This window comes from Ailuropoda melanoleuca, chromosome 17 (genome assembly GCF_002007445.2).
Source record: "Ailuropoda melanoleuca isolate Jingjing chromosome 17, ASM200744v2, whole genome shotgun sequence".
NCBI classification, from domain to species: domain Eukaryota; kingdom Metazoa; phylum Chordata; class Mammalia; order Carnivora; family Ursidae; genus Ailuropoda; species Ailuropoda melanoleuca.
The window spans coordinates 23,600,451-23,624,413 of NC_048234.1; the positions used below are offsets into that span (position 1 = coordinate 23,600,451).

Sequence of the window (23,963 nt, forward strand, 5' to 3'; positions counted from 1 at the left end):
CCATGTATAGTGTCTCAAATCCTCCTTTCTACTGTAGGAAAGAGATCCCAACATTTTCTTGTATTTCACTCTCCTTTCGACTTCGAATGATTAGAAAATAGTTTTAGTATTTTACTGTTTCATTTTAATGGTGTTTGTGGGTGTATATGGTTGGCATGAGAACATGTCTGGCCTACCTGTCCATGTGGCAATGGAGGATGCCAAAGCCAATGGGCACTGTTACACACAGGTGAGACTTCACACAGGGCCATGCTCTCCAGCTCTGGTCACAAACGACTCTGACAAGAGTGTCAAAGAGACCCAGGGCAGGTCTATCATAACACCAGGTCTAAAAAGCCAACTTGAAATGGTCGATCCTCTTCATATTCCAGAATGCAAGACTTAAAAATATTTTATCTACTTTGAAAACACACATACATCACAGCTGACATGTAATTACAATTAGAGTTAAAAAACAAAAATCCAGTAAAACCACACATACACACACACACATCCCAAACACACCCATTCTCACATTTGATTGATCCAATTTATGACAGAAGCCACTGTATTTATATAAGAATATATATATCCATAGGGTTAGCAAGTAGTCCTTGCCTACCACATTTTCTGAAATCCACAGCAACCCAGACCACAAAAGAAACCACCTTTCCTTATGTTTTTTCCTCCTATTTGGACTACTTCTACCTACGTAACTTCTTTAAACAATCCTCCATCTGGATCACATGCTAAAATCCCAGGGAACTTTAACAGATCGATAGCTAGGCTCCAGCCCTTAGAAATTCTGATTTAATTGTTCTCTGCTGGGCCTGGCCACATGTGTTTCTAAAGGTCCCGGATAATTCTAATGTGCAGCCAGGGCTGAGAACCTTCCTTTAAGTCTCCTCCACCTCCCCCAGCAAGCTGTTACCTCCTTTTGAACACCTAGCATGCTTAAAGATAAGTACAGGTCCTTGGTATCGTCTGTCCTCCCGAGTAGACCACAAGGCCTTTCAGAGCTGAAGCCATCTCTGGCCACCTTTTAATCTCTCACGGTGTCTCCAACACACAGACAACAGTGCCAAACCCATGGACACCGCCATTCGCCACTATTTACACGACGTCTATGATACCACTTTATGAACCCTAATGGGGGGCAGCACTCTTATGCCAACGTCGCAAATAAAAAAAAACTGAAGCCTTCACAGAGTTTAACTTGCCCTAGATTATACACCTAGTTTTAGTGGCAGTAATGCTCCACCCCAGATCTATCTCATGAGTTTTTGTAGAAAAAAAATATATATGCACTTATTTTTAATGATTTACGTATAAAAGAAAAGTAAATTTGATGATACAGTGCAACTTTTTGCAACACAAAAATTCTATTCATACCCACAAATTCATGAAAGGCAGGCATATGCAAGCAAAACGGGGTCCACAGAGGCTTGTGGCCAAGTTCTGACCTCCTGCAAAACAACAAACTAATAACTGATTGGGTTGTTATTTTTATTTTTATTTATTTATTTGAGAGAGAGGGAGAGAGAGACTGTGTGTACTCGTGAGTGGGGGGCAGGGCAGGGGCAGAGAATCTTGAAGCAGACTCCCCACCGAGCACAGAGCCCGATGCGGGGCTCAGTCTCACAACCCTGTCATCATGACCTGAGCCGAAACCAAGAGTTGGACACTCAACTGACTGAGCCACCCAGGCACCCCACTGGTGGGGTTTTAAGTAACTTGGCACCATTAAATACCTCCAAAAATTAAACAACCGTTTGTATCAGCATGTGGGGTTGCTGAAATGGGTAGTTATATAAATAAAGGGAAGGGAAACAAAGGTCAAAATGCACTTGGTCTGATTTTCCAATTGTCTAAAATCATACAATGAACAGACGATAGTTAAAGAAAGGATTTTTTTTTAAGATACTTCAGCTTGAGGGCCTTTAGATGATAAGCTACTTCTCTGCCTTGCCAGGAATGAATCTTGCTGAAATGTCCCATTATCTTTCTATGAAATGGAATTTTTTTTTTTTAAGGTAAATGGAAATCACCTTTAAGTTGATGATTTCTGTTGAAGAAGCCTTCATTCGGGAAGATGACTCAGGGGAAGAACGGACATTTCACTGTGACATGACAGCATGGCGGCAGGTAAATGCTAGGGTGATTTCCTCGGCAGGCTGCACGTTTTTTTTTAAAGGGGGGAATTAAAATCAGCCTCTTGGCTCCCTCATGCTTCCTGTTCCTCATGCAGTTAACAAGAAGGATCAGGGGCAGCTCTGTGTGCTGAAACTGGAGTCGAGATCTGGGAAGAGATATTCAGGAGCCAAACTGGAAAACTTAAGTGTCATATAATTTAAAAGCTATTCATTTGCAAATAGAACCAGGAATAAATTAGGACAGGTAGGAACGCATGATTCTTGCATAAACACTGTTGCTTATTTTTGCTACTTGTTTGATATCTTCTGTTAGAAAATGGGTAGTTAAGCCACATGGTCACTTGACTACCTAGCTAACTAAGAATTCATCACAATTCACTTTTGTCAAAACCTACGGGTGAGAAGACAAAACTACCAAAGGAACACTTGTAGATATTAAGCAAGTTTTTTTTTCTTTGTGACTTTAAATGAAAAACTTAAGGTTGCAGCATAAATGTCAAAGCTGGTGTATAGAGAAGGGGTTAAAGCTTGCTAGCTAAACTTCCTTAAAGCCTCTCAATTATGATGTCCACACTGTTTCTCAAGACAGCCACTGCAGAGACCTGCAGTCTTCATTTCCCAATGAGCAAGGCACCAAACCCTTCTTCCTGACCTTGTCTGAAATATAAACGTGTATCTGGTCCCTTTTTAACTGAATTCTGCATAGTTTGGAGTCAGAAATCTATAAAAAAAAATTTTTTTTTGTTTTCAATAAAATATACATTAGCACCAAATTAAACAAAAAAACACAGCTAATATTTTCTAGTCTAAATGTTATCTAATCTACCTGAAAGCATGGACATTATGCATGAAGGTGCTTTTATTATAATCTGCAATTTTGAGACAGGAAAAGTACAAACAAAAAGGACAGTTAGCAAGCTCCTGAAGTCATAAATAGATTTTCTTTTAAGAAATGTCATAACCTCTTGCAGTAAAAGGTGCTATACACTTTTTACTACTCCTATTTCATCAATGACACAACACACAAATTATCCTACTGAAATAACCACGCGTCACTCCAGCAAACATACCTTTAAAAGATACACAGTTACACGGCGTGTAAATTGTTACAGGAGGCAAGATGGCGGCTACAGGAAACCAAGTGGAAGGTTACAAAACTTCGAAGAGCAGAAGTGGTTTTGAAGTAATAAGTGAGAAAAAAAAAATAACCTAACCTCCTCAAGATAACCACTAGAACAAGCAAGAAAGTGCCGCTGTGCTGCGAGTGAGGAAGTGAGTACAGCGAGGCCTGTAGCTTCACACAAAGGAAGTGAATACTCAACTTCTGGTTTTAACAAATCATCTCATTTAAGTGAGGTTTAGCCCACCTGACGTACGTCTAGCATTTAGTCCTCAAATAATATAACACATCAAGCACACTCAATAGTAGGTGTTAATATAAAAATATAAGCAACCTTCAACTTTAAAGGGGGAGTGTGTTTCAAAAATGAAGGTCTGGGGATGCGTGGGTGGCTCAGTGAGTTAAGCATCTGCCTTCGCTCAGGTCATGATCCTAGGGTTGTGGAATCAATTCCCAAATCAGGCTCGCTGCTCAACAGGGAGTCTGCTTCTCCCTCTGTGCCTTCCTCTGCTTGTGGTCTCTCTCTCTCTTTGTCCTCTGACAAATAAATAAAAATCTTAAAAAAAAAAAACACACAAAAAAAGTAAGCCTTGTTCTGTGATTCCAATTACAAGAAGTTCCAGATAAGGAAAAATTGTGACAGAAGCGGATTAGGGATTGCCTTGGGCTGGGGGCTGGAAGAAGATACCCACTGCAAAGGGGCAGGAGGGGTATTTTAGGGTAAAGACACTGTTCTGTATCTTGATTGAGTAGAGATTAAGTGACTAGAAACCGGCCAAATTCACCAAACTGCACACCTAAAATAAGCGAATTTATTGTATGTAAATTATACTTCCAAGAAAACGATTTTTAAAAATTAAGGTTCCTAACTGGGCTTTCCAGATTTGGGGATTTATTTCCCTAATAAAATCTGTTAGAAATGGTAGTCAGGTTCCAGGCTACTCCCCTCTCTCCAAAGTATGAATCATAATTTGGGTGAAACCAAGTAGTCTGTTTGCCCACTGAAGCCCAAGACTTCAGAACCATGGCCCCTGGAGGTCCACATGGCACTCTCAGCTCACGTTGAAGGTAGGAGAGAGGGAAATTGTGTGATGTTCAAAAGCAGGCATGGAGTTAGGAACTGGGAGTTAGAGGTGTGAGGCAGCAGCGGAAGAGCTAAGGAAAAGCAGGAAGCTAAAGTGCAATTCTACACTTGCCCATTCTCTAAGCAAACCCGTAACTCATACTTACTAGCTGAAGAGAGGGGAAGCCGGAGGTACTTAAGCTCTGTCGATGGTACTGGCCAAGGTTCGGTGGAAGAGTAAACTGTTTCCTTATTTCCACTGAAGAATACCTTGGGTGAAATACAAACATCCAAATGAAGTGGTTATTTTAACAAATCATCACAATTATAGATACAATCTCTGGTATCATGTTACAAAACCCACACCTTGGCTGGGTAAGCGGGAGAACTAACAAGTCCTCAGTGGCCTATGAACGGACATTGTAGCTTTTCTCTGATTGAATATACCCTTGAAAAGTTCACAAAAGCCAGGACACCTACAACCAACCCTGGCTAATGCCCAATACTGCAAGGGTAGGAGCAGGAAGCAGGGGAAGGGTTTGAGGCCCAAGGAAAGATTCAGGGCACTTGGATCCGTCTTCCCAGGCCATTCAGAGGCATTGTCTCTGCATGAGGACATCTGGCCTCTGATTAGAGTCCTTTAAACCCCATGCTGCCATTTTGATCCAGCCATTCTCATTCTAAGCAGTTGAACCCTTCTTCTGGTCAGCTGCCTGCTATGACAGAACATTCTAGAGAACTAGTATATGAACACTTCCACCTCCCTGAAGGCAGCTTAGGTGCTACCTAGGATTCCAAGGACTGTACTTTTTCCAAACTGCTCCTAGCAGACTGAGCCTTTGAGTCATCCGTATCACAACACTATTGTCACCTTAGCCAACATCAGTGGTAGCTGGAAACCAGGCACATGAAAGTTGTTCTCCATCGTCTACTCACACCTACTGCCATGAGCTGTTGACCAGGGAAACCCTGGCTTACAAGCAGATTGACTTTGAGGCACTCATGTGTTAGTCATTTGTTGGGAGCTCAGAATATGTTTTCTCACGTCACATTTCTCATTTGGTCTCATTTGTTGGTGGGTGGACTCTTAGGATAGTTCACCAAAGTGTATTTAAACCACAGTGAGACCACTATATAGTATAATTAGACACTAACAGACATTTATTAAGGATCAAATGAGATTGTATATTTGAAACATGCTGTGTTTCAACAAAGGACTACATAAATTTTTTAAATTATAGTTTTAAAAGATAATATTTGAATGTTATAAATTAAGCTTATTGTATTTTCTCCACTATAATGTATGCTGATAATGTATAATTATCAATTACCCTGCATGATAAGGTTTCTGACATGGTGTGCTTGGCTCTCAAATGTGGCAAAGTGGTTCTTCTCAGAGACAAAAAGCCTGTTCTGGTCCCATGTGTGGCATCCATTCTCCCCATCCGAGAGCACCTCAATGTCCTTCCAGGAGCCACACACTCATGCTGTAAATTGTCTAAGCATAATTACAAAGCACAAGGGTGGGCACATAACCCAACACAGGACAATGATCTTTCCTTCCTGGGATTCTGAATGATGAATGGATACAAGGATGGAAGAAAATGGCTGGAGAACCGGCGACCCCCTTCATGATGACACAGTGAAGTGTAAGACCCCCCAGGAAGTGAAAGCAGCCCATACTCATTGTATTCCTGAATTTCCTGAGATATTGTCTTTTTTTTTTTTTAAAGTATAAGAACATACTAGGATAAGAAGTATTCTATTATCCACTGGGGAAATGCAAATCAACACCACATGGGCTGCCACTTCCCAATCACTAGGATGGCTATTTCAAAAAAAAGATGGTGACAGCAGGTATTGGGTGAGGATACGGAGAAATCAGAGCATCACGCATTATTGGTGGGAATGTAAAATTGTGCAAGTGCTTCGGAAAATAGTCTGGCAGTTCCTCAAAAAGGTAAACATAGTGACGTAGTGTTCCCATATATATCCCAGCAATTACACTCCTAGATGTACACCCAAGAGAAATGAGAACATACTTGCATACAAAAATTTAGACATGAATGTTTACAGAGCAGTATTCATAACAGAAAAGTGGAACAACCCAAATGTCTATCGCGTGCTGCGTGGATAAACTAAATGTGGTCTATCGTGCCACGGAATATTATTGAGCAACAAAAAAGGAAAGAAGTGCTACTATATACGACAACATGGATGCAGTCTGAAGACATCATGCCAAGTGAAAGGAACTAAACCCAAGACCACATACTTTATTATTCCTTATATGAAATTCCCAGAACAAGAAAGCCTATAGAGACAGAAAGTGGATGAGTGGTTGCTTAGGGCTGGGGCCTTGGAGGCCAATGGGGAGTGATTGCTAATGAGAACTGGGTTTCTTTTCAGGGTGATGAAAATATTTTAAAATTGAGTGTGGTGATGAATTGTGCTTGTTAAATGGGTGAACGACGGTATGTGAATTATTTCTCAGTAAAGCTGATACGGATACAGATATAGATATGGATGCGTTTAAGTGTCCTGAAGACACAAGAGTGAAGGCAGAAATTACCAAATTTAATGAACCAGCTAAGAACGGAGGAAAACTTTCAGAATTTGCTTCCAAGTACTCAATACGCTGGTTTTCATTACAAGTCGAACCATCACCAATTTTTAAAAACCAACAGATTAGACCACTGTCCATATCAAAAGGCCCATCTTGTATGAACAACACTGTATCTTGAGTTTGGCACCACAAAGGAACCCAAACCAACATGGCGATCACTAATCAGCTTACTTAGGGAGAGAGCTGTAGACACAGAGGGACAAGACAACCCTTTGCTGTGACCTGGGTGTCTTCTGACAGACATGACTTACTGCTCCTGAGACTTCTGCCCCCAGGTTCTCCCCACAGGACCTCTCAAACAACACGATTTCATCTCACAGTCCTTCTGAAGCTCTTCCTGCCATAGACCAGAGGGGTCTACCTGAAATGGGAATATCTAAAAAGGATCAGGAAAAGTGTGGTATTATGATAGCATCAAAGAAAGGAAGCAGGGACAGATTCTTGCTCTCATTTTGAAGCAAAATGTGTCATTCAAACCCCAATGTTTTTTTCAGCATGAAATCAGAATGTTCCCGCTCTCCAATCCTTCTTAAAGAGGGTCAGCGGGCGTTTCTTTTGCAATTCTCCATGTCAGTTGCCCAATTTGGAGCCATACAACTGATCCTCTTCCCTGACACTCAAGCACGATCCTATTTCCTATCCCTACAGGGCCAGTTCTACAGAACGCAATTAAACCCGTCCCTTCAAAACTGTCAAACATGGAGATGAATTGTTGGTCCTTAAAATGAAAATAGTGAATCGTCCCACACAAAAAAGAGCTTCCATCATTTAAGGAACGTCCAAATTAAATCTCTCTGGAGAGGCCCTACGCACATATCGAATGAGCAAAAATAGGCTAGAATGACAAAAATCACATGTTGGTCAAACTGTGGGAAAATCGGCATGTCTCACACTCCACCGGGTTGTATATTGGTTCAGCACCTCTGGAAAGCAACACTGTAACACACAACAAGAATTCTAAAACTGTCATTACTTTTCAATGTAATCCTTTCACTTTGGAGACTATACCCCAGGGGATTCATATAAACATATAATTTGAGCAGAAATGAATATAAGAACTCTGTACGTGGTGACAAACAAAACAACCAAAGCACCTACCACAAGGGAGAGTACCGAGTAACTAATAGCAAATAGATGAAATATGATTTTAACCACTTAAAAATGTGAATTAGGCTCACCCATGGAAAGGTGCCTACCAAGTAAGTTCCAAGTGAAAAGTAAAATGAGGAACTGAAAAGAAATGACGAACAGTATATGTGTAAATATACCAAAAAAATCAGAAATCCTTTTGGTAATTACGTAAAGGGAGCTTAGTAACTACCTCATTCAGCTCTTTCTAATGTAAAGTGGCTTAAGTTCATCAGTCTGATAAAAGGTGTGTACATATAAAGGAGGATGCAGGCACAGGTGCACTTCTTGGTAATTTTAAAAATTTTGTAAATTTCAGCTATTACGTTAGTGATATGGAACTTCATTCTCAGAAGAGCACCTAGCATCCCAGCATGAAAATCAACCCTCTTCATCTCTACATTGACCCTAGTGAAGGGGAAAGCCTGCCTACACAGATAAGAGAATTCAGCCCAGGCAAGAGGTCATCCAGACCTGGTGTCCACGCAGGGAGGGATGGCGTGTGGGTTTTATTTCCTCTGTATTTGAGTCTCAGACCAAATTCAACATGTCTAAGATAACTTGCATGATGCCAGATTTATATATATCACAATGATATTTCCTTGATGAGCTAAGACACTCTTCTTCTAACTCAAAATGCTTTAAAATATTATTTTCTGGGGCACCTGGGTGGCTCAGTCAGTTGAGCATCTGCCTTTGGCTCAGGTCGTGATCCCGGGGCCCTGGGATCAAGCCCCACATCGGGCTCCCTGCTCCGCGGGGAGTCTGCTTCTCCCTCACCCTCTGCTACTCTCTCTCTCTGTCAAGTAAATAAATAAAATCTTTTTAACATAAATAAATAAATAAAATAAAATATTTTATTTCTAAAAACTAAACTGGGAGGGAGCCTTGGGATTTGTTTAAGATGTTGGTACCCCTACTCAGGAGTCAGAATGGTAGAGGGGAATGGGTAGCAAAGCTCTGTTTTTATTCAGATGGACAGATAATTGTGATGCACACAGTTGAGACTAAGGGCCAGCAGAACTAATGATGGAGCAGAATTTGCCAAGTGTGTCCCATGGACCATATGCTTCCAATTATCAGCTGCTTGATAAAATGCGGATCCCTAGGCCCTAGCCCTGTCCTGAAACAGTGTCTCTTATGGCATGGCCTGGAAAACTGCAGGTTTAGCCAGCAACTCCAGGTGATTTTTATGTCAATAAAGATTCACTAATAGTGCAAGACTATGAGTGAGTATTAGTTCATTCATTCATTCACAAAACATCAAGGGCACAAAAGTGCCAGGCTCTCCGCCAAGTGCTAGGGATTCAAGTCCAAGATGATACTGTTGCTGCTCCTGGAGGCTCAGCCCAGTGGGTGGGAGGGAGGAGGACACATGGATGACTGAATAAATACTTATAATACAACATGAAGAGTATTCTAATAAAAACTGTGACTATGCCTTGTGAGCAAAGAGGAGGGAGTTAGTAATTCGGCCTAGGAATGCTTAGGAGGCTTCTGGAATAAGAAGACTGTCAGAACCAGGGCGCCTGGGTAACTCAGTCGGTTAAGCATCCAACTCTTGATTTCAGTTCAGCTCAAGATTTCAGGGTTGTGAGATCGAGAGCCCCAAGACTCTCTCCCTCTCCACCTCCCCCCCCCAACAAAAAGAGGACTTTCAAGCCATACTTTGAAAAAAAAAAAAAAGAAGTAGGAACAGACCTGATGGAAAAAAATGGTTTTTACCATTTCATGACATCTAAATATTAGGTTTCCATACTCCTCCTTCAAGTATTTTAACTATCAGGCTGCCCTGTTTCTTTACAATAAATGTAGCCATTTGCCAGCTGTTTGAGTTCAAGTAGATTAGTTAACCAGGCTGAGTCTTAGTTTCATTACATGTGAAATGAAGGGGCTGGGCTATCCGATCTCCTGGGCACCTGTCCAGCTTGACTGGCAAAGACGCTCAAGACTCCCCAAGTGGAACAGTCAGCATCATGACCTACACCATCAGCTGTGCTAGGAAACGACACAGCCCCGGAAGGCTTCTCACTGGCTTTCATCCCTAAGAGAAAAGTATTTCACTATATGCTGGATGGCCAGCAGCCAAAAAGGTGGGAAGAATTTTAAAACTGATTCAAGAAAAAACCAAGTCAATAAGTATTTAAAGGGGCTGAAGATTTCCCCGAATGGGACATGTTTTAAACAATAGTGAAGGGGGTAGAATAAAGAAAAGCAAACATATAATTTACTCTTAGTAACTAACAACTGACTTAGTAACTAACAGAACACGCAACAAATACAAGCGTAAAGTACACCGCTAGTAATAAACACTAATTATAGACATTTGTGTGTGGCACGTACATGTATGTGGCCACAGGCATATGGTGTAATTAAACCTTACAAAATAACCATTGTTCAGGGCCAGCAATGATTTGCACCAAGTAAGCAATGAAAGAATGTTATTCCCCAAACTTCCTGAATTATAAGGTTAGGGCAGTATAGTATAACAACAATAATAAAAAATTTTATATTTATTGTATGTAGAAAAACAGCTCTGAATGATGTAAATAAGCCAGGGTTGGATCACAGGGCATGGCAAGGATAAAGTTTGAAAACACACAGCTGGCTCACGAGCTAGTAGTTCCTGGAGTCGACCACATCAAAACGATCAAAGGTGGGGTGCCTGGGTGGATCAGTTAGTTGGTTTGGCGTCTGACTCTTGGTTTCAGCTCAGGTCATGATCTCGGGGTCATGGGATCCAGCCCCGCGTTGGGTTCCGAGCTCTGCTCGGCTTGGAGTCTGCTTGTCCTTCTCCCTCTGCTCCTCCCCCAACCCCAGATAGATAGATAAATAAATAAACAAACAAATAAATAAATAAAATCTTTTTTAAAAAATGATCTAAGACTTTTTCTGAGATGCATCCTCAGATACTCTTAGTAAAGTGCACCTTTATATTTTTAAAATTTTAGTTTGTTTTTGTTTTTTTTTAAGTAATCTCCATGTCCAACATGGGGCTGGAACTCACAACCCCAAGATCAAGAGTTGCATGCTCTGCCCACCGAGCCACTCAGGTGGCCCTAAAGTGCACCTTTAAATTTAAAAAGCTACAAAATGAATAGCTATAGCAAATTATATATGTATATATATGTGTGTATGTGTATATATATATATACACACATACACACACACACATATATATAATATATTATCATATACATATATAACTCCATCCTTACATATACATACACGTTTTGAGCAATGGAATCTGGAACAAATTCCTCAGAAGTTTGTTAGCCTGGGGCTTCATAATAGATATTTCAGGTTTCAGAGTTTCTCATATTTTCCATCTCTTCTCATAAACACACATGCCATAAATGTACAACTTTTATACAGATGATTCAACAGGTGGAAACATGACTACGAAGAGAAGTTTGCCACTTATTAACAAGCTGTAGAACTTATGTTTCTTCCTCACAGGGGAGTCCCAAATTCCTTTCACTTGGAAAATTCCTCTGAATAGGAAGAATATTTATTCGATGACTGAAGCCTTTGAGGGTTCCCGCAGGGAGCCTAGAGAAGAGTTAGCCAATGTCTTTAGGATCTCGCTAAAGCATCATGGTCCTCCAGCCTGGCTATATCATCAGAAAAACATCGGAAGTGAGTTTCTCTCCTGACATAATCATCTCCTACTGATGAGGCAGCATAATCACCTAAAAGAACACCTATAAGTATTGAGTAATTTTTTTAAAATATTTTATTTATTTATTTGAGAGAGAGAGAGAGCACGAGCAGGGGGAGAGGCAGAGGGAAAAGCAGATGCCCCACGGAGCAGGGAGCCCAAAGTGGGGCTTGATCCCAGACCCTGGGATCATGACCTGAGCCGAAGGCAGATGCTTAACCGACTGAGCCACCCAGGTGCCCCATGTTTGTACCTGTTTAAAGGGGGAAAAAAAGATTTCTCCAAAAAAGTGTCCTGACACATAAAGAAACAGATCTAACATATGTAAACTGAAGTCCCAAAAGGAGGAGAGACAAAACAGGAGCAGAAGTGAGATTTAAAGAAATTTTGTTGACAAAAGCCCCAAAGACACAGATTCATAAGGCCCTACAAACTCTCATCAGAATCAATACAGAGAAAAATCAAACCTAGCCACATCATAGTAAAACTGACAAAAATCAAGGAGAAATTTTAAATGTTCTTGAAAAAATCTGGAGAAAAGACACATTGCCTTCAAAGCATAATAGTAGGACTGATCATTGACTTTTTTTTTTTAAGATTTTATTTATTTATTCTGACAGAGAGAGACAGTGAGAGAGAGAACACAAGCAAGGGGAGTGTGAGAGGGAGAAGGAGGCTTCCCACTGAGCAGGGCCCGATGTGGGGCTCGATCCCAGGACCCTGGGATCATGACCTGAGCCGAAGGCAGATGCTTAACGACTGAGCCACCCAGGTGCCCCTGATCACTGACTTCTCAATGGAAAAAGTGAAATCCTAGAACCAATGCAATGACATCTTTAAAGTGCTGGAGGAAAACAACTACCAGTCTAGAATTTTCTGCTTGGTGAAAATATCCCTCATCAATAAGTAATAAATAAAGACTTCACCAGATAAACAAAAACTGAGAGAATTTATTACCAGCAGAGCTAGACTAAAAGAAATAAAGAGAAGTCTTCAGACAGAGGGAAAGTAGAAAAGTGTTCCAGACGGAAGCACAAAAGTGTTGAAAGCAATGAACTGCATCAAAAGGATAAATATGTGAGTAAATTTGACAATGACAGGACAAAAAAATGATAATAATGATAATAATGTGGAATTAAAATATACATAGCACTGGGGCACCTGGCTGGCTCAGTCAGTGGAGCACACAACTCTTGATCTTGGGGCTCCGAGTTCGAGCCCTCTGTTGGGTGCAGAGATCACTTTATTTTTTTTTTAATTTATTTTTTTAAGATGTTATTTATTTATTTTACAGAGAGAGAGAGAAAGAGAGAGAGAGAGCGTGTGAGTGCACAAGTGGGGGGAGCAGGGCAGGGAGAAGCAGGCTCCCCGCTGAGCAGGGAGCCCAACTTGAGGCTGATCCCAGGACTCTGGGATCATGACCCAAGCCAAAGGCACATGCTTAACCGACTGAGCCACCTAGTGCCCCTAGAGATCACTTTAAAAAAATTAAAAACTAAAATATACATAGCATTAAAATCCATGTCAATGAGAACACAAAAGGTGGGAAGGGTAAATGGAGTTCATATCTTCTAAAGTTCCCACATTGTCTTAGAAATGGTAAAAGTGGGCGCCTGGGTGGCGCAGTCGTTAAAGCGACCGCCTTCAGCTCAGGGCGTGATCCCGGCGTTCCGGGATCGAGTCCCACATCAGGCTCCTCGGCTGGGAGCCTGCTTCTTCCTCTCCCTCTCCCCTGCTGTGTTCCCTCTCTCGCTGGCTGTCTCTCTGTCACATAAGTAAAAATAAAAAATCTTTAAAAAAAAAAAAAAAGAAATGGTAAAAGTACTAATTATAGAATTCTAATAAGTATATATGTTATAATCTCTCTGGAAACAAGAGACAAGTTGAAAAATAGGGGGGAAACACAGTAGAAAGATACATTTAAACTCAAAAACATGAATGTAAGACCTGAAACCATAAAACTTTTAGAAGAAAATGAAGGCATTAAGCTCCTTGAAATAGGTCTTGGCAATGATTTTTTAAATCGAACCCCAAAAGCAAAGGAACAAAAGCAAAAACAAATACGTGGGACTACGTTAAAGTAAGAACTTTCTGCACAGCAAAGAAAACCATCAAGAAAATGAAAAGGCAATCGACTGAGTGGAAGAAAATATTTGCAAATCATATATCTGATAAGGGGCTAATATCAAAAATACATTTAAAAATTCGTACAAATAACAGCAAAAAGCCAATCTGATTTTAAAAAGGGCAGAAGACCTGAAATGACATTTTTCCAAAGAAGATACACATTTTTCCAAAGAAGATGTCCTTTCCGAAGAAGGTACATCAAAAAATGCTCAACATCATTAATCATCAGGGAAATACAAATCAAAACCACAAGGAGCTATCTCCTTACACCTGTCTGAATGGCTAGCTTCAAAAGGCAAGAAAAAATAAGGGTTGGTGAGGATGTGGGAAGAGGGAACCTTCATGCACTATTGCTGGGAGTGTAAATTGGTACAGCCACTTGGAAAACAGTATGGAGGTTCCACAAAAAAATTAAAAATAAAACTACCATATGATCCAGCAATTCCACTTCTGGGTATTTATCCAAAGTACAAAAACACTAACTCAAAAAGATATAGGCATCCTTATGTTCTTTACAGCATTATTTACAAGAGTCAAGACATGGAAATGACCTAAGTGTCTATCGATGGATGAATGGATACATAAATTGTATATACATGCACAATGGAGTATTATTCAGCCATAAAAAAGAATAAAATCTTGGGGCACCTGGGTGGCTCAGTCAATTAGGCATCTGACTCTTGATTTTGGCTCAGGTTGTGATCTTGGGGTTGTGGGATTGAGCCCTGCGTGCTACTCCATGCTCTGCACAGGGTCTGCTTGGGATTCTCTGTTGCTCTCCCTCTGCCTGCTCTCCTCTCTAAAATAAATAAATAAAATCTTAAAAAAAAAAAAAGACTGAAATCTTCCCTTTTGCAACAACATGTACAGACCCTAAGGGCTTTATGATAAGTGAAATAAATCTGACAGGGAAAGACAAATACTGTATGATATCTCTTATGTATGGAATCTACAACAAAACCAGAAACAAGCTCATAGATACAGACAACAGATAAGTGGTTGCCAAAGGCATGGGAGAAATGAGTGAAGGGGTTTAAAAGGTAAAAAAATAATAATAATAAATTAAATTAAAATTTTTAAAAATGCCAGGCAATCTGCCTAAGTATAAACCTTCCTGTTGAAAAGTGGCATCTGCTTTAGAATTTTATCTAGAATTCATCTTGTTCATTTCTGAAAACCGGGAAAGAAACTGAAAACAGTAATGATTTATAACTTACTGAGACTTTTACATATAATGATCTCATTCCTCAAAATGACCCAGGGAAATAGGTAGGATGGTTTGTTATCATCATGTTGAGATAAGTTATCTGAGTCTTAGGAAGGAAAGAGTGCAAGGAAAAAACAAACTCAAATATGTCAGTGATTATATTAAATATAGTTAGAGTAAATTCACCAATTACAAGACAAAGATCATCAGATTACATAAAAAACTACATGTTACTTACAGGAGACATACTTATATACCTTATTTTTTCAACAGATTTATTGAGGTATAATTGACATGCAATATACTGCACATATTTAAAATGGATAATTTATAAGTTTGACATAAGTGTACACCCATGAAACCATCACTGCAATCACAAAACTTCCTCATGCCACTTCTTAGTCTCCCTCCTTCCTCCAACCCTTGCTCCCTGGTAACCACTAATTTGCCTTCTATCATTATAGATTAGTTTGTATTTTTCTAGAATTTTACATAAATAGAATCATACAATAGATCTCTTTTTTTCTGGCTTCTTCACAAGCATAATTATTTTGAGATCTGTCCATGTTGTAGCATGTATCAATCGTTCATTCCCTTAATTATAGAGGAGTATCCCATTGCATGGGTATACCACCATTTGTTTATGCATTCACCTGTTAATGGACATTTGAGTTTTCTTCAGTTTTTGGGTATTACAAATAAAGCTGCTATTAACATTCATGTGCAAGCCTTTTTATGGACATATTCTTTTATTTGTCTTGGGTAAATGCCTATATAAACTGCTTACAAAGTGGTGGAAAAAGTTAGGCAAAAATAGCCAAAAGAAAGCTGGTGTAGCTATAGCAATATGCAAAAAGGACTTTAAAGCAACAAGTGTGACAAAAGATAAAGAGGACATTTTCTAAATGATCAAAAGTCAGTTCACCAGAAAGATATAGTAATCTTAAATGTGTATGCACCAAGTAATAAAGGCTCAAAACATATAAAGCAAGAACTGAAGAAGAGGAGAAATATCAAATTCATAATTATAGTGAAAGACTTTAGCATGCTTCTTTTAGTAAGTGATAGAACATGTAAATTTAAAAATCAGAGATATATAAGATTTGAAGATGATAAACAAATTTGATCTAATTGACTTATATAGAAAATCTACACTAAATGACAGAGTACACATTCTTCCTGTGCCATGTAGCAAAAGTGACCATATACTAGACCACAAAGCAAGTCTCAACAAATTTCAAAGTTCAGAAATCAGATAGAACAGGCAGTCTCACACCACAGTAGAATTAAACTCGGAGTCAACAAAAACATACTAGCTTTCTAAATATTTGCTTCTTTTTGCAGATGGAATAATATTAAACATTCTTTATGTTTCTATACATAGGCCAAATAAATGAATTTAAAAAAACTAGTTATTAACCAAAAAGGAAAAAGGAGAACAATTATATATAATATCTAGATATAGTTATAAACGATTCTATTTTTATTTTGAGCATGTAATATTTTTTGTACTTTTAAATATAAAAAGTATAAAAAAAAAATAGGGCACCTGGGTGGCTCATCAGTTAATCACCTGCCTTCGGCTCAGGTCATGATCCCAGAGTCCCGGGATCAAGTCCTGCATTGGGCTCCCTGCTCAGCAGGGAGTCTGCTTCTCCCTCTGCCCTTCACCTCACTCGTGCTCTTTCTTGCTCTCTCTCAAATAAATAAATAAATAATTTTTAAAAAAAATATTAAAAAGAACATTACAAAACGTCTCCCTCTTACTTTTGTCTTCCAGTTATGCAAGTTCCCTCCCCATAGACAATCCACATAATAGTTTCGTATGTATATTACTGTACATATACAGTATAGATGCAAATACATACATATATATATATATTCTTTCCCCACTACTGTACACAAATGGGAACATAATATTTGAGATTCATCTATACAGTGGTGTGTACCAATAGTTGTTCCTTTTCTTTAATGAAGGAGTATTACATTGTATGTATATACCACAGTCTGTTTATCCATTCACTGGTGATCTGCATTTTGCTCTTCTCACCTGATAGATAAGCATTTAAGAATTCCCTCAGTCTTTTTTACAGCTGTATATATATTCTTCTACATAGATGGGCATTTTCTTAATGAATCTCTTTTACGTATTTTTGTTATTTCCAATTTTTTATTGAGGTATAATTGACATATAAAATTGAATTATTAGTTTCAGGTATAAAACATAATGATTAGATATTTAAATATCACAAAATGATCACTACAATAAGCCTAGTTCATACTCATCACCTTACATAGCTGCAGATTTTTTTTATCATGAGAACTTTCAACATCTACTCTCTCAGCAACTTTCAAATACGTAACACAGTGGTATTAACTATAGTCACCATGTTATACATTACATCCCTGTGGCTTATTAATTTTATAACTGGAAATTTGCACCTACTGACTCCCTTCACCCATTTTGCCCATCCCCCCCGGCACCTCGGGCGACCACCAATCTGTTCTCCACATCTATGAACTCAGGTTTTTGTTCTGTTTTAGATTCTACATGTAAGTGAGATCATACAGCATTTGCCTTTCTCTGACTTATTTCACTTAGTATAATGCCCTCAAGGTCCAACCCTGTTATCGCAAATGGCAAAACTTCTTAAGTTTTTTTGAGGCATCTCCACACTGTTTTCCAGAGTGGCTGCACCAATTTACATTCCCATGTTGTTTTCCAACTTTTTGCCAGCACAAATAATGTTCAGTAAATTACATATATGCTAATTCACACATGCATAACTATTTCTGTGGAATAAAGTCCTAGAAGGGAATTGTTGGGCCAAAGGATTTCTGTGTTTGTTCTTCACAGTATTTTTTCAATTAACACTATAGGAATATAAGAGAATGCACAACATGGTTGCATCCAATTTAAGGAGTTAATGAACTAACTGGCCATTCTGCTTATTGTACCTCTAACTATCATGTAGAGTCAAGATCTTTTTATCCAATAAACAAAACCAAGGTCTTCACTGATGAGCTCTTTTCTTCCATTTGTGGGCAAGAAGATGCTATCTAACAAAATTAATCCCTTCACTTACAGGGCAACTGTAAAACTCAGGACAGTGTGGGTACCTTCTGTCAGCCTGAAGATTTGGTTTAGACATTCTGGGCTTGGGGTCCCAAGAGGACTCCAAGTGGAGGTCAAGTTGGCAATGGGATAAGCCGGTCTGGGGCAGAAATGAGAGGTCCAGCCTGCAGATGCAGATTTGGCCTAGCTTGAGTTTAGGGTTGTTTTTCCAGTAGGGGTAAGAGATCTACATCTGTCCACCCGCAGTTTCTCACCTGTCTCCCTAGCAACCCATCATCTATGTGGCTGTAGGTGATGCCCGCAACGGTGCAGTCAGAGTCCGGGGTCTTGGAGGAAAGTCACACAGCCAATGAACCAAACTCTCCAAGCCCAGTGGTCATCAGTATGTTTTGGCTTGGACTGCTCCTCGATGAGTCTAATTTGTGAGGAAAACCCAAGTAATAAAGGCTCTCAACAAGCTGATCAAACAAGATCCTCTTCCAAGCAGTATGTGAACCATGGAGGAATTTGTGGGATGAAATCTTACCAGACTCATGAAATAAAAATAGGCATGTTTCTAGATGTCGATAACGTTCCCAATTATTAGATTGTGGAAGGTTGACACAGCTTCTTAGTGAGAACAGAAAATTATGCCAATAGGTATCAGGTGCTCGCGCTACGCCTGGTTCTGTGCTGAGCACTGGATGTGGACCATTCCATTGAGTTCTCACAACAACACTACGGATGGAGTTTGTCCTCCCCCATTCATCAAATACAGAACTCAGGGCAGGAAACGTCTGGAGTCAGGATTTGAAACCAACGCTATCTGACTCCAGAGACCGGCCTCTTAGTCACTATGAACATATAAGTTTTTTTTTTTAATGTATTTAAATCTAAATACACAATTTAAAAATACATAGAAGGAAAACCACTAGCAGGAAATGCTATTCACAGATATGTTAGAGAGACAAGAATAGTCTTTTCTTTCTATTCTCTTTTCTTTTTCCATATAGTTTGAACAGTGGTTGCCCTAATTTTGTGACAGAAATTGTGTATGCACACAAACATTTTTAACCTACAAGGTTGTCAGTTTTCTAAATAGCGTAAATTCTTCTGCTGAGACACAGGAATGAGCCTGAACATCTTAAGAGTCTCTGGAGGGTTCTCTTACTATTTTGTTTCTTTGTCTCCTGGAATTTCTAAATAAAACTGTGTTCTCAGCTTACTTCGAGCCCCTGTATCCACCTGGATTCCATTAAACTCAACAAACATTGTTGGGTGCCATTAATTAAAAGCACCTCATCGCTCCACTCTGACTTGTGATTTATCTAAATTATCTGTCCTGGGCTTGGCCAGCTCCTTGGCCATTGAGAGGCCACATGCTTGTTTTTCATCCAAGACCGTATAATGGGGCTATGTGTTTTCAGATATGCGGGCCAAAGCAGCGAATTAGCAGCAAGTCTGTGTCTAAGTGAAGTGCCTTCAGTAAGACCCCAAGAGACTTGTGGCCTCTACGACCCAAGGGGACTGCAGCTGTGATGTACAAAAATGCCTTTTACTATAAGGTGAAATGGGACGATTTTAACCCCCTCCTTTCTTGTCAGTTTCCTTGCTTAAATCATGGAATCTACTGGGGCAACTGAGAAAGTTTGTTTGCTCTTGAGCCCAGCCTCTGCTTTGGCGGACAGATGTACTAAGCGGAGGCTAGCAAGATTGGCTGCATCTTCATACACTTTCTATATCGCAACTGTTCTCAAAGTGTGGTCCCCGGACCAGCGACATCAACATCCCCCAGTAATTTGTTAGAAAAGCAAATGCTTGGGCTCCACCCCAGACCTACTGAATCCTAAACTCTCCTGAGGCGGGGGGGGGGGGGGCAAACCTTTTGTGTTTTCACAAGCCCTCCAAGTGATTCTGAAGCACTCTCAACTCTGAGAACCACTCGTCTGCTGTGAGCCGACAAATTCCAGCTCCACCTGCCAGCCTGCCCTTGCCTTCCACTCATCCACCCTCAGACTGGACTCAGCCATCTGACCACCTCCCTTCGCCTAACTAACCCTGCCTACCCTGGTAATTTGAAAATCAAGATTCTAACAGACATTCATTTACCAACGTTTATATTTCCTCCTCAGAGTTAGCCAAACTATGCCACTTTATACAAATAAATCATCCCAAAATGACCCAATCCCCCAATCCCAAACCATCTGCATTTTTCCCTCAAAGTTTAATTTTACAGATTTGTAAAGATTTTATTTATTTATTTATTTATTTGAGAGAGGGAGAGAGTGTGCACGTATGGGGGGAGGGGCAGAGGGAGAGGGAGAGGGAGAGAGAAAATCTCAAGCAGACTCTCGGCTAAGCATGAAGCTCAATGCGGGGCTTGATCCCACAACCCTGAAATCATGACCTGAGCAAAACCAAGAGTTAGACGCTTAACTGACTAAGTCACCCTGGCGCCCCTCCACATTTATTTTAGATTGGAGGATGGGAACCATGCTTCTTACACCAGAGAAATCGCATTGTTCCTAAGTTATGAAGCTATTAATGGCTAACTATTGTTTACTTTGGGAAAGAGCTCTTTAGTGGGGGAGGGGGAGGACTGGAGTCTACAAGGGGCAATGTTTTGGAGAGAGAGCAGATGAGGAAAGTTGTAGAAGGAAGGGAATCTCTTAGGAAGAATAGGAAGGAAAGAGGAGACATAAGCCCAGAAGTCTGATCTTGACTTCTTCCAACAAACAATTACTGAGCACCCACCTTTTCAAGATTCCGCAGTGAGGAAAGCAGACCAAGTTCCCTGCCCTTAAGAGAAGCTTATATGCAAATGTGCACTGATGTCTGAGTTTCTATATTGTTTTGTTGTTGTTGTTGTTTTTAAGATTTTTTTTTTATTTGACAGAGAGAGAGCACATACTAGCAGGGGGAGCAGCAGAGGGAGAGGGAGAAGAAGACCCCCCGCTGAGCAGGGAGCCCAGTGTGGGGCTCAATCCCAGGACCCTGGGATGATGACCTGAGCTGAAGACAGACGCTTCACCGACTGAGCCACCCAGGCACTCCCGAGGTTCTGTATTTTGTAACAAGCTTCCTTATTCTAAACCAAGCACTACACTATCCAGTGATCTTTTGCTCATGGTCCTGCTGTTTCATGACCGTAGGCATCCAAGGCAAGACAATCTTTCAGTGCCTTCATGGGAGGGCAGGAGATGGCCAAAATGAGGGAAAATTGTTCAAAAAAAAAATGTGACCAGACCCCACGTCAACTACCATATTTAGCTCCTCATAGAGCAGAGGAAATCTCTCCCCAAGGCTTCTGAAATGTATGTCTTTATAAGTTCTGAGTATTAAACACATTCTGTAAAGTCACACTCATCTGCACACAGCTCTCTCATGGGACAAGTAATATCCCCATTTTCCAGAAACAGGAATGGAGGCAGAGAAGACCTGAGTGACTGGAGCCAGTTCGGAAGCAGTGCCTGACCTAAGGAGCCCTGTCTCCTCTCCCAGGTGTGTCCCTGGGCTGGATGGGCACCTTCACACCCTCTCAGCTGCAGCACTCATCCTGGTCCAGAGGCCATGCCCAGTCTTCCGCCAACATTTGTCAGGAAGCCCCCATGTCCTTTATCTTTTCTGTAAATAGTCTTTCCTGCTGGCCTCAGGAAGAGCCTTGTTCTTGTTTTCCATCCACTACACACCATAAAAATCCTGATGCTGTATCCTTAATAACCTTTCTACCCAGTTATAAAAATAAGTTCCTTTGCTCATCCCTTACTGAAGTGTTCATCGTGTCGGGGCACCTGGGTGGCTCAGTCAGTTAAGTTTCCGACTCTTGATTTTGGCTCAGATCATGATCTCAGGGTCCTGGGATTGAGCTCTGCATGGGGCTCCGTGCTGAGCCTGGAATCTGCTTAAGATTTTCTCTCTCCCTCCCCCTCTGCCCCTATGCCCTGCCCATGCTCTCTCTCTCTAAAAAAATAAATTAAAATAAAGTGTTTGTCATGTTAGTGTGATATATGCAGAAATAAAATTCCCTTAAGTCCCTTCCTAATAAATTCGAATACACTCTGTGCACTAAAGAGTTATTCAAGGTGGTGGATACTATGGTGAAATTATGAAGCATGAATTATGGACCAAAAAGGTATTTTAAGTCAAGATTATTGCCTAAAAACAACAGCTCATCCAATTTTGGGGGGGAGGGGAAGAGGTTTCTTATGCAGTATTTTTCCTTCTGTGCAATATTAGAATAATAATGTATTGTGTATAAAGTATAGCAAAATTTATACCAATGGATATAAATTATTCCTAATACTGGAAAATGATAAAAGAGTAGAGCACATGAAGGGGAAAGTCACATAACTTCTCAAGAGTCATGGCAAATGTGAAGACTGTACATAAAGAAATTGATTTCTTTCTCTATTAATTGATGATTTTTTCCTTACTACCCTTCTTAAAATCAAAACAGTCAAAAGAGTCTCAAAATAACAATAAGAATGACCTGAAGACATACTGTTTTGACTCCCGGAAAATTATGCAAAATACTTTTAACTGGGCACATACCTGATGGTGTTCCTTTCTTTTCACCTGTTTTAGAAAACTTTAATATGAAGCCTCCCAATATTCAAGTTAATTCTGTAACAACAATGTTAACTTCACCAAACTTGGAACACCACCTTTGCCATCTCTGTCCTGCAATCCTTTTCCTTCCAGCGGCGAGCCTCAAATGTGAGCACAGATAAGAGTGAGTTTGGGAGTTGGGCAACAGGGCAGACATCTGGCCTTCACCTCCCAAGATTCTGTTCCATTGGTCTCTTCATGGCCAGAATCTGCATTTTTAACAACCCCATAGGTTCAAGTGCAATCGGCCCAAAGTACACTTTGAGAAGAAGCAACAAGTGCCTTTAGGAACTCAAAGCCAGTGGGAAATCTGATGGAGAAACTGAGCTCACTGTGAAACCAACCTCAGACTCTCAGGTGATAATATGTACTTGGGGCTCCCTCGGATGGAACTAGGAGAAGAATGTGGTTCTGTTTGTAATTTCTTGCCCCAGCAGGGGAATGCTTCATTTGTAAGGCAATAAAGTCAAGGTTCCCTGGATAGCTTAAGTAAATATTCTCCTTCTCACCACCAGGCAAACAAGTCCAAGGCACTTTAGATTACAAAAGCTAAGAAGAAAGAGAAAGGAGGAGAGATGGAAGAGAAGGGCGTTTTACTGGAAAAAAGCAAAAGAAAGGTAATAGCGCTCACATAAGTAGGATGAACTGTGCAATCAATGTTGAATAACTATAGAATCTGTTTCAGAAGGCATGCTCTCAGCTTAGCCAGCATATTGACCAGTAACCAAATAGTCAGAGGTAGGAATTACTCATTGTCTCTCCTCAGATGTTCTGCGGAGTCCATAATGGTTTAGAAGGATGGTCTTGTTCAGAAATCTTAATCCATAACGAATTGTGGAATGGGATGACATCTCTGTGAGATCTTGCTGATCAAATTCTTCTTCAGCCACTCATATGGCTACTAAGGGTTTGTGAATTCTGCCCTGAGTCAGGCTATTACATTAAGAGCGTCTGCCTTTGACTCGGGTCATAATCCGTGGGGTCCAAGGATCAGTCGAGCTCCCTGCTCAGCAGGGAGTCTGCTTCTTATCTGCCCCTCATCCAGCTCATGCGCTCTCTCTCTCTCTCTCTCTTGCTGTCTCTCAAATAAATAAATAAAATCTTTAAAAAAAAAAAAAAAGAATGAATCTTACTGTTGATATTGTGGTTCCCATTAAACTAATCTCCTATGCAGTTCCCACATATTAAACACACAAGGAAATAGCTTTACTTCTCACCTTTAACAAGGGAATAACATAT

The 23,963-nt window shown here is 40.2% G+C and overlaps 1 protein-coding gene across 4 annotated transcripts in view; it reads right to left on the reverse strand.

Moving 5' to 3' along the window:
• Positions 1-23,963, reverse strand: part of DOCK8 (dedicator of cytokinesis 8) — a 225,120-nt gene that overhangs the window by 170,408 nt on the left and 30,749 nt on the right. For 3 of the 4 annotated variants that reach the window (XM_034647178.1, XM_011225814.3, XM_034647179.1), the window contains one exon: positions 4,483-4,585. The gene's annotated coding sequence lies outside the window, so the exon portion shown is untranslated. Of the gene's footprint in view, positions 1-3,202; positions 3,389-4,482; positions 4,586-23,963 lie in introns of those variants that run through there. The other variant, XM_011225815.3, reaches the window with a different exon arrangement.